The sequence below is a fragment of the Mauremys mutica genome, chromosome 2 (genome assembly GCF_020497125.1).
Source record: "Mauremys mutica isolate MM-2020 ecotype Southern chromosome 2, ASM2049712v1, whole genome shotgun sequence".
NCBI lineage: Eukaryota > Metazoa > Chordata > Testudines > Geoemydidae > Mauremys > Mauremys mutica.
In genome coordinates this window covers 111,772,412-111,784,066 of record NC_059073.1, presented here as the reverse complement: position 1 = coordinate 111,784,066, position 11,655 = coordinate 111,772,412, and the positions used below count along the sequence as shown (strand labels likewise).

The 11,655-nt window shown below is 43.4% G+C and overlaps 1 long non-coding RNA gene across 1 annotated transcript in view; it reads left to right on the top strand.

The window, feature by feature from the left end:
- Positions 1 to 4,770: 4,770 nt before the first annotated feature.
- The window catches only part of LOC123364634, a 64,902-nt gene continuing 58,017 nt past the window's right edge, over positions 4,771 to 11,655 (top strand). The window contains exon 1 of the long non-coding RNA XR_006577189.1: positions 4,771 to 5,019. This is a non-coding gene — a long non-coding RNA (uncharacterized LOC123364634). The remainder of the gene's footprint in view (positions 5,020 to 11,655) is intronic.

Here is an 11,655-nt window from a genome sequence, read left to right as displayed (position 1 = left end):
TGTGTGTTCATTTAATAAACCAGAATCTGAGAGAGGCTGTGAGTGGACAAGGGTCTATGAGTTATTGAAGGAGCCCCTTGAAGGGGGAAACTGTGGCAGAATGTCAGGTTGCAAATGAGGCAACTTGCCCTATAACAATGCAAATGAGACTGATTTCACTCACTGCTGGTGTGCAGTTCTTGTGCCTTTGGGGTGAAAGGTAGTAGTTATTTAGCAGTGCATCACACCACAATCGCATTTTAGAAGACAATGAAGGATCCTATATCTGGCTGACACTACTGAGGGGATTTAGATAGGCTGGATGTTACCAGTTTTGAATTTTGGCCTGAACACCAGGATGAGTTTTAATCTTCTTCCCATGAGTACCATGGGAGACTGAGGCAAAAATTTTCACTCAGATATAAATCTGTACTTTGTGGTCTAAATACAAAGTGGTCTGGTTTTCAGGTGTGCTGGCTATCCAGAAATTCCACAGAAGAATTGGGTGCTGCACTTTTTGAAAATCAGGCTACTTTTATCTAGGTGCCTAAATATGAACTAAGGAGCTTAATTTGGGTTGAAAAAGTTGGCCTTGATGACCAGGAGTGGTTGCAACCTCAAATGTATCTCTCATCAAGGACAGCACCTGCAGGCGTACACATCATACCCCAACGTCAAAAGTTGGGTCATAGGTTTGATAAGGCTTAGAGGAAACTGTGCCACCTATTAAGTAAACATCACCACCTCTCTATTTAGTTAACTAGCTTAAAAATCTAAATAATATGATAATGATAGCTATGTTTGTAGCATTACTAAAAATATCCTATAAAAAGGACCCAGGTCAGCCACATTAAACTAAGCAGAGCTCTGCATGATAAAATTTTAATTCCAAAATCTTCCACCGTTACCTTCTACTCCTGTTCACTTTGCTTTCTTTTTCATACAAGAACTGAATCACATAGTGAATTAGAGGGCAGTAAATCAATCCATCCTTTCTGCAGTAAGGCATTCATATTATCAGCATGCACAGTACATCACTTGAAGTGTCAAAATATATTTCAAACATAGGCCTGGCAGTGGACAAATAAAGTAAGAGACACTTTCATGCTTTTAGACAATTTAATGAGAGAGCTGTTTTGAATAATCAAGCTTTATTTGACTGTCCACTTGCACAATCAGGCAGTTCAGGAGATGACAGAGAAATCTGTGAGAGGCTTGTTTGGAGGTCTATGATAGAGAAATAGGACTCCTAGTTGGGATCAGGCCTAGAGATTTTGAGAACAAGAACTCTGTAGTGGCTTTAAACTAGCAAAATTAATATGGATCATAGTGATGATATTATGAATAGAGATGGCCCCATTACCTGACACACCTCATTACCTGACAAGCCCAGACATTAGTAAAGGGTGAATCTAAAAAGTTGAATTTAGATTTGGTTCATGGATATGGATATGGATCTGTACATTGAGATGCTTATTTGAACCTTACCCAAGTTATCTATGCCTGCAAAATTGGGCTGGAATCTAGTGAGACCAGCTTGATTTCCAACACAGCACTGATTCTGCATGCTCAGATATACAGGAAGACCCAGTGAGTCTTGATTAAGTGGGGCCCTGAGAAGCTATATGGGTCTAGCCATATACACAAATTTGCAGGATCAGGACCTTTCTTTGCACTTCTGCATTTTGCATTGGCTGGCATTCAGAATGGCAGAGGGACACAAAAATGAAACGTAAGGGGATAAAATGTTACCCTAATTTATTTGAATTTCAATAAAGATGCAATGTGAATTCATTGGAGTTTGGGGAATTAATTCAAGGAGGGATTGTTCAGATCTTATCCAAAATGGTTTATCTACCCTTACCGGACCCCCGAAGGCACCATGAAAATATGCACTACAAGTCAGAGTAGGTTTGAAAAGAAATGCATGGAAAATGTTGACACTTTCAATTTTTTTTTTCCATTTTGCAGGGTTGAAAACAGACCCTTGTTTTTCTTTTACAAAAATATTTGTGAAAGTTTTATAGAAACTATTAAAGACATGTTTCATAAACACCATTTTCATAACTATTTCAATACATTTTTGATTAAAGTTCTGGATTTTTTTGTGAAAAATCCATTTTTAAAAAAAAGTCAGTATCTTTTTGTGATCTGTTGTTGTTGTTGTTTTGGACTCATGGAAGTCATAGTTCGGGTGCCTGATGTCCCTATTTTTCCATATGGGTAGGGCTCCATGACCAGACTATATCTCCCATGATGCAACATAGTCTCCCCTCTGACTGAGCTCTGTGATGGATCATGGGATTCAAATGACTGCGGTTCTCCACAGGAATTTTTGTCCAGTCAGGGATCCCAGCCCATAGAGGAAAACGGGGCTATCAGGCACCTGAATTACAATGCCACTGAAACAATATGGCATCATTGGAAGATACAGTTTAATTTTGAAATGACTTGAAATAAAGCATTTCAGGTCAGGTCAACTACATTTTTTAACATTTAAAAAAAATTAAAATTGAATTAAAGGAAATTTTTAAAATGGAAAGTCATTTAGAATCCACAAACTTCTAGTTTCAAAATGTCATTTCAATTTTTTCTTTTTCTCTTCTTTTCTTTTTTTTACTGAAACAATTTTGCAAAATCGACACAAATTAATGAAATGTTTAATGTCACTCAACCTGAACTTTTTTGCTGGAAAATTTCACTGAAATTTTGCCCAATGCTAGTTGCAGTGTAGTAGACATGTAGATCTTGAGTCAGCCAATATGCCTGCATGCTGTTTGATTACAACAGAGTGGTCTACCTCCGAAGTAAAAATGTGTTATATTCAACTATGAAATGGGGCTTCACTCCAGGAGACTAGGCCTCTGTGAATTTTTGGACTGCAGCATTGACTGACATTTCTCTTTCTCGGTGGCTATGTTTCTGTTCTAGCAGAAATCCAGTAATAATGATCTTCTCTTTCTTCTCAACATGTTTTCTTAGCAGGGTTCAGATGAGCCACAGCCTGTCTCAGTGGCACAGAATGAGAGCATATCCCAAGTGACTGTTAGAAAGGTATTGTGACATAATTCAGGCATCTTCCATCATTGTTCAGTTGCTCTGCTGTCATGCCAACCATATGCTCTGACCAGTAACCACAGGCTGCCTTCATATGTTCTAACAGAAGCTGAAGAATATCAGAAATTCTATTGGTCATACATCTTCCTCCAGCTTTTGGCAGGGCAAATTGCTGCTTGGTTCAAATGGAGTTAAGATATGTCTGGCTCCCTGAAAGTGACAAATATAGGTCATTATGTTCTTCACAAAGCCTACCATATTTTGCAATGGTCTATGAATCTGTAGAATAATAATTCTGCTACACTAGTTACTAACAATTAACAAATGCAAGCTATTTTGTGAGGGGGAGATCATAAATCTTCTGTCCTTAGTGGCTTTGCTGATTATTAGTCCCAGCACGGCCAGACACAACAAGCTTTACTTTCAGTCTCAGTGTGGCCTTCTAAAATTGGTCCTCCCAACTCTTCTAGAAAGTTATCAGCTTGTTTCCCTGTGTTCCTTGCCCAATAACCACTCTGCGGCATAAAGATGTCTGGTTTTGTGTGTTTCAAAACTTATTGCTGACCCCTCCTTAATTTTACTGCTGCTCTGATATATATTTAAAGATTAGGCACTCTCTAATATATTCAGTAGCTCTTCAGCTTTATGTGAAACTGTTTTTATATATGGGCCAAGATGGAATGGCCTCTGGCTTCCTTGGAAGCCACTTCTTCCTCATGTGATACTGAAGTTGTGATCACTTGAAGTGCTTGAGCTAATAAAAAGGGACTGGTAATGGCAGGATATTTCCATGGTCTCTGATTCTGGAGCCTGCTTCCTCCTTGGTTCAACATACTCAACTTTATGATGTGCTGCAAGTTTTATCTATTTTTCCTGCTTTGCAATGAGAAGGCAGATTAAATGGGGTTGAATAGAGCTGAATTTTATTTGATGTGGGCTAGGACACATTTCATAGGGACATTGGTCCAGTGTAATTTCTTCCATGTTTTTCATGACGATCACATAAGTGCCTAGAGTGACAGCTACTCCAGGTGCTTTCAGAGAAATGTCAATAAAGAAAACCAATGTCAAAGGATACCAGGCTGCAGAAATCCCACAACTGCACCCTGGCATATGTGTCACTTCCATTGGATGGAGGAGATCAGATGTGTCACAGAGAGACTTTTAATATGGTTTAATACCAGAGCACCACCTTCCTATTGAGCTATGTCTGCTTGTCTTCCCTGGTTCTCACAGGGCTGGGAGGAATAGTACCAGGATCAGACTTTGGAAGATAGAGTTCATATCAATATCCATCTGCCTTTTAAAGGATAGTGCAAATGAAATGCTTCAAGTCTCTTGAAATTACACTATAACTTTCTATATCTGCTGAATTCATGTGGGTGATAGCCACTATACTATAGAAATAGGACAGCCAATTTGGCTATGTGGGCTGCTCAGGCCAGAATCTTATAGAACCCACCTCTGACCACATTACAATTAGGGCCCTACCAATTTCATGGCATAAAAAACATGTCACGGACCATTAAATAAGCCCTTCCCTGTGAAATCCGATTTTCCCTTTGTAGTGAGGCGGAGTGGCTCGCCGCCACCCCAGAGGAGGAAGAGACCATCCGGAGGCCGGAGTGGGCGGAGCTAGGGAGCTCTGAGCCCACCCCTCAGAGGGTCAGGCGGCGACCCGGAACTATAAAGGCCGGCCCTCAGAGCTCAGTAGGAGCCCAGCTGCCGGAGAGAGCAGATGTCCCTAGGGGAGCCCGAGACTGGGAAGCTCCTGTGGCCCGAGGCGGCTGCCCGGACTGGCTGGACCTGCCCCGCGCCCGCTACCCGGAGGAGCTGCCAGGGCTGCCCCACGCCCGCTACCCAGAGGAGCTGCTGGACCTACCCTGTGCCAGTTATCCAGAGGAGTTGCCGGACCTGCCGACCAACCCCTGCCCTGACAAGCCCATGCTCCTGGGCCCTCCCGAGGCCAACGCCAGGACCCAGGTAGGGCCCGAGGAGGAGTGTGGAAGTGGCCCGGGGGCAGCTGACCCCAGTCTGGCTGCAGCACTACCAGAGCCTATGTCGGTGTGTTGCGGCCAGGATCCCCACTGACTAGGCAGCGGATCTTCAGCCGCTGCTAGGGCTCCGGGCTGGGACGCAGTGGAGTGGGAGGGCCTGTGTCCCCCCTGCCACCCAACTCCGGGGTGGCAGACTCCCCCTCTCCCTGGCCTGAGGAGGCCGGAGCCTATTATTACTGCTCAGCCCTGCCTGAGGGCCTGAGCACCCTGACTCAGCTTTTGGTGCCCTGCCCTGACCTAGGGCCGGGCTTAAAACTATTGCTACTGCTCGGCCCTGCCGGATGTGCCGGAGGGCCTGAGCTGCCTGACTCAGTGGTTGTTGCCCCACCTGAGCCGGAGCCAGACTAACTGCATTTCGGCCTACGCCATAGCACGGGCTACCGAGGGAGACCCCGCTGGCCAGACTAAACCCCCGGAACCATCGGTGTAGTGAGCCGGTGTGGCTCCCCACAGCCTCAGAGAGGGTTGAGCCCCGGTGAACTCTTGTACACCCTTGTTTCTAGGAGTGCCCCAGCAAAGGGGGCTCCTAGCTCTGGCTGGGCTGGGGACGGACGGGACTTGTCCATCCCCTGCACAGCTGCTCTGGGGGTGAGGGAATCAGACCCACCTCCACCTCCGGCAGCTGCAGGAAGCTCTGCAGTTGCTGCCCAGCACAGAAGTGAGTGTGGCAATCCCATGACCCCTTACTATCAGGACTCCCCACAATCCCCTTTTGGGTCGGCACCCCTATGGTTACAACACCATGAAATTTCAGATTTAAACATCTGAAAACATGAAATTTACCAATTTTCAAATCCTATGACTGTGAAATTGACCATAATGGACTATGATTTTAGTAGGGGTCCTAATTATAATGGTAAAAAGAGTATATCTATCACTCTCCATTCTGCCAGTTATCTTATAAGATTTGCTGTCCATTCTTCCCAAGGCCCCTATCACCTTGATATCCAAACACCAACATTAGCAGTGTACATCAACAGAAGAACATTACACATTTCTTCTCCATATAACACTCAGAACATCCCTCCTTCAGTACAGACTGTGCAATTCTATGCATACTCACAGCACAACATCAAGGGGTAAAATTGCCAGCTGGTGTGCACAGGATTGATACCGGCTGTGTGAACAATTCCTATTGCTGTTAATGAGCAAATCCACAGGTGCAGCTTTGAAAATTTGCTGCTAAGTTGCAAAACAAACAAACAAACAAAAAACAACCCACAATGGGCAATAGGCTGGGTTCCCCTTGAGAAAAATGAATGGATTCAATGATTTCTGAGAGATAAGGGGGTAAAAAATAGTCTTGTCTTTTTTACTACATCCTTCCTAATCCCAAGTTCTGTACATGAACAGTTTCCTATTTGACTTATTCATATGACTTTCCCATGTGGTGATGTTGCCCCAGCTCTGAAAGATAGTTTAGGATGTTTCAATGTTCTGAAAACAGAGATTAGGGTGGTTCATGTGGTTAAGACACTGGGTTGAGATTCAGGGGATCTTGGTTCAATTAGAGCCTGTCAGGAATCTTGGATAAATAATAGTGTACACTGGGCCAGACTGAGAGAGAGATTGCCTCTCTAGCCTGGGGGTGGAACACTCACCTGTGATGGGGGTGAGCCAGGGTCAAATCCTTTCTCCGGTGAATATTTAATTCTTTATACACAGTGGAACAGCTTCAACAGGAGAGACTGAGAGAAGCCCACCACAGAATAGCCAATAACCTGGTGGTTAGGTTACTGATGGCTTCAGGTCCCTGCTCCAGATCAGAGCAGGGATTTAAAACCAGGACTCCTGCATCCCACGTGAGTGCCTTAACCACTGGGCTGTTGGCTACAATGGGGACTTTGTTTCTGTTTTTTCATGAAAAATGTTGAAAGGTCATAGGTTCCTTCCGATGGGAAAATGGGTCTTAAAAAAAAATCTCAAGTTTCCATGGGTTAGTAAAAGACATTTCCCAGTTCTGCCACAGATTTCCTGTGTGGCCTAGGGCATGTCTGCAGGGGTGGGATACACCAAGGTATTTAGGTGGTTAACTCCTGTTCATTTCAAGAGGACTTGTGCTTCTAAATACCTTGGTGAATCCCACCCTTAGTCTCTTTGTGCCTCAGTTTCCCATTTGCTCTTTCTACCATAGAAAGAGCTTTGTCTCTTACTGGCCCAGACATTCAAGGCAGAGATGGCATATTACCATATATTTGTACAGTGTCTAGGACAGTGGGGCCCTGATCTTGGTTGGGGGGTCTCTGGACACTAGTGTGATACAAACAATAAGTGTACAGCCTTTGCAAAACAGAAGGGGAAATCTCACACTCATCAGGGGAGATGTCCACTTTCCTTCTGGCTCTGAGTCACAGGGAAAGCAAACCAAAGTCAGCAGCACAATAACATATTGCTCTACAGTTAAGCCAGTAAAATAAAGACTACATATTTGATATAAAAATTAGAAGGAAGTCATAAACTAGATGACTCCTGCCATGCATCTTGGTCAACACTATAACTCTATCTCAGTGGCCACGGCAAAGGGAGAACACGTTTCCTCCACTTTGTGTAGGAAGGAGCTCATTATTCCTTATTAATTAGGCCTTCACTCACTAATCTGTTATGTACCTACCAGCAACTGTTTACAGATAAGTGTTGTAGGATCTAATTGATGGGGGATAATTAGCTCCTCCCTAATTAGAGTGAAGTGTGTTCCTTTTACTCTGTGGATTATCACTTATGGATGAAGGGCCAGAGAGGGAAAGCTCAGGATGTTCAATATGTCAGGAACTAATTTGTTTAACCTGTTATGAAAGGCTTATTTGACTAATATTTGAATAGTGAGTTTGTTTGTGTTTTTAGTGGCCTCAACTCAGCACAAACACATACTTGTCATAGATTGGGTAACTGATCATTCATGATGTGATGACCTGGGGCTGCATGAAGTATGAGCACAGGTCCCATGATCATGAACGAAAATTACACATATGGCATTAGGAGCTGAAATCAAAACCTTTGGCCTTCCTTGCATCACCTCACCCAAGAGAGGGCACCTCAGGTTAGAAGAGAAGCATGAAATCATAGCCATCAGGAGGCCGTAGCAAAAATATGTCAGGCTTTTGAAAAGGCACTAGTGGTGTAGGAATGCCTAACTTGAGAAACTTATAGGGTCCTCATTTTCAGAAAGCTGGTACTCAGCACTTTCTGAAAATCAGACCCATCTCATTTAAGGTGTCTCAAGTTGGCCATCTAAAATCATTAGTCATTTTTCAAAATCTTGACCATAAAGATTATTATTTTTTCTCACCATCATTGGCAATGAGACTGGATCTCTGTCATGCTACTTCTCTATATAGTTAAAAATGTGGATGCCTCTTCATAGTCTATGTAAGATAATGCCATGCTGGGTGCAGAAGGGATGTTTTCTTTTATGTGATTGGATGAAAAGAGGTGTGCCACTTCCCATTCATGTGCCATACACAGCAAGAGAGAAGAATCAAGATTTTGGGATAACCTTGCATCAGAACCTTTTGGGGTTTGCTCATTACTAGTTAAGATAAGTCATCCAAAAACTTATAACAGAGAATGTGGGGTTTATGAAATCACAAAATGTCAGTCAGGTGTAAACTCATAAAACAATTGGATACAGGCACATGCATACATATGGTTATCACAGTCAGCTTCTCTTGAGAAGTAGGAGAAGTCAGAAGGATGACTAGAAATTCTAATGGTTGGATACAAAGCCCATTGAAAGTAATAGTGCTATATCTAGATCCAGCAGAGAAGGAAATACAGAGAGGAGCTCATTTAAGCACAGTTAGCGGCTGTGCAAAGGTTTATTGTCCTGGATGCAAAACTGAAATCAACATGAACCTGAGGCTTTTCACTGGGGAAGGATGGGAGAGTGCATGAACCCTGAAATGGGCAGGACATCACAATAGGCTCCATTGGCTTCTATGAGTTTTGGATCATGCCCCAACAGTGTAGCCCTTTACCAAGCAAACTAAGAGAGTGGCTAGAACCAGGGCTACCAGAGGGAGAGCATGCTGGGATGGTTCCTTAGTCAATGGTGTTTGGGTGGTCCTGATTTCCCTCTGAGGGGTCCATTGAGAGGCTCAGCTCAGGGTTAGAAGCTCTCACTGTACTGCTTTGTCAGGTCTATTCCTGAGGAGGGGGCTTTGATCTATACTCCTGTTTTGTCTATAGTACATTCAGAGTGGAAAGAAAACTGGGAGCCATGAATGTTGACCAAGAGGTGTTGAAGCAGCACAGAGAGGCAGAATCACCAGCACAAGTCAGGATAAATTATGAAGTGCTATGCTATACTACTCAGAAAGCTTCATGTTATGATTTTTGGTGGTGAGAAAGGGAAGGGCTGCTGACTTGGATTTTATCATGAATCTTATGATCTTTGAGGGTTTTCTTGAAGCCTCAGCTGCTGGAGTCAAGTGACTACATGAAAATCTCAGCACTCGTATGAAAAAAAAATACACTAGTTCTAGTGGTTGCAGAAAGGAGATTTTTGAATATGTGGGGTGGACAATACTCAGACAAAGCACAGGAAGAGAGAGACAGAGGACATGGATTGGGATAGGATTCCCTGAGGCTGGAAATTATTTTAGTAGCCCTGGCTATATTCCCTAGAAGCCTGGTATTATGAGTCAGTAGGGAGAGAAAGTAAGATATTTCTTTTCACTGCATCATTATCAGGAACAGCAGAAACTCAAGGAAGTTACTTGAGTCTCATTATCAGATAAAGTTAAATAAAGATGCTAGTAAGAGAGAAAACTTTTACACACTCAGCTGAAGAGCAATTTATTTTCCTAGCATAGATTTTAACACACAGAGAGAGAATACAATAGAATGGAACAAAACCCATGTACAGCAGATCTACTTTGATACAGTAACAGTGAATAGGAGTTCTATGTCTCTTTTATCTTTACTATAACAGTCTGTAGGCACGATGGGGAGAGATTAGTGTGATACAGTGGTTACTTTAACAGGGCACCTCCTGGCTTTTGTTAGTCTGCTGCTATTCCCCACTTGCGGCTTCTATCAGGTAATAGCATGTGGCAGCCTGCAAAGGAATTGTTACCGTATCTGGTATGTTGTTGTTAACATATAGTTATGCTGGACAGCACTGGTGGTGTGTATTGCCCAGCATGTCTGATACATGAAACAATGCTCAAGGACTGGCCAATAGCTGTACAATCCAGTTTGAATAAGGGACAGCACGTAGATGGCCTGCTCCAGGAGCAAAGCGGGAACCAGACTGTGAATCTGAGTTGTGATCTGGTCTTTTTTTCCCCCTTGCAGTGGGAGGACCAATCTCTGCCAAACCCTCCACTGGTGCAGATGACTTCCCCTCTGTGTTAGCTCTGCTGGGAGAGCTGGAGCACTGTGGGGGTGGAGCTTTGGCTTCATTGACTCCCCATCCATGCACGATTACTTCCCACCTACTCCCTTCCCACCTGTGTGGAAAGGGACATAGCTGCCCAGCAAAGGCTGCCCTCCCACTCCATGCAGGCTCTGGCAATCCAGTTATCTCCTTACACCCTCATACCCCACTGCATTGGTATGAAGCTGGTTGTGCGTAGTATTTGAATCTGATTGATTGTGTTTCCAGGTTCCAGTGCTGCATAAATCATACCTCTAAAACTGTACATCATAAGAATACAACCCCTGCTCCCAGTCCTCTAAATATTTTCTCCTGGGAGATCTCTGTGCCTAAAAAAGAGTTGAATAGTTCAGTTACATTCTGAGGCATGGCTAATTTCCAGTGTCATTCTGAGGCCAAGGTTCAAAGATTTTTCTTTTTTCTTAAAGACACAGCTCAACTCGACCAACTTTGCCTAGTTGCACGAAGTAAGTTTAAAGAAACAAGATATGCCAACAGGGATGACAGCACAAGCGTCCCATCTCCCTTATCCCATTAAAGAGAAACACAGCTGCCACCTAAGGTGTTCCCAATGTGTGAACACAAAGCATGCCCTGAACAAAAGAGAAGCCCAGACAGCAGTTCTTGTTTTTGTATTAAATAACTGACTGACTTCTTCATAAAAACCTTTGGGAGCCGGGTCTCAATGGTGAAATTCAAAACCTTCCTGCCCTCATTAGTCCCTAGCCACAATTGAGCAAGAGTATTTCGTAACATATTGATGTCTTGGTGTAAACTGCAACATGCTAACTGGGAAGTGTTGTAAACTATATTCTGCCACTGTATTCAAACTTTCTTTCTTATAATTTGAAAGTGCGGGGGAGGGGAGACTTTGCTGAAAACAACTGGCTGGAGTTTCAATGTTAACTGAAAAGAAATAGATATGATTGATTTTACTATTGTTTATTTATCTACCTAATGGATCGCTGGCTGATTGCTGGTGTCATGCTCTGTCCCGCTGAATTCTGCTGTGTGTGTGTGGTAGAGAGGGGTTTGAACCAAACCCACAGAAATGCCCATTGCTAATTGGTGGCAGCCAGCACCTGATAACTAACTGCAGTCATCAAGATTACATTTCCTGTTTTTCAACTGCGACAACAACAAATCTAGAGCTGTGTATGCACAGACATGATCACCAGCTAAACC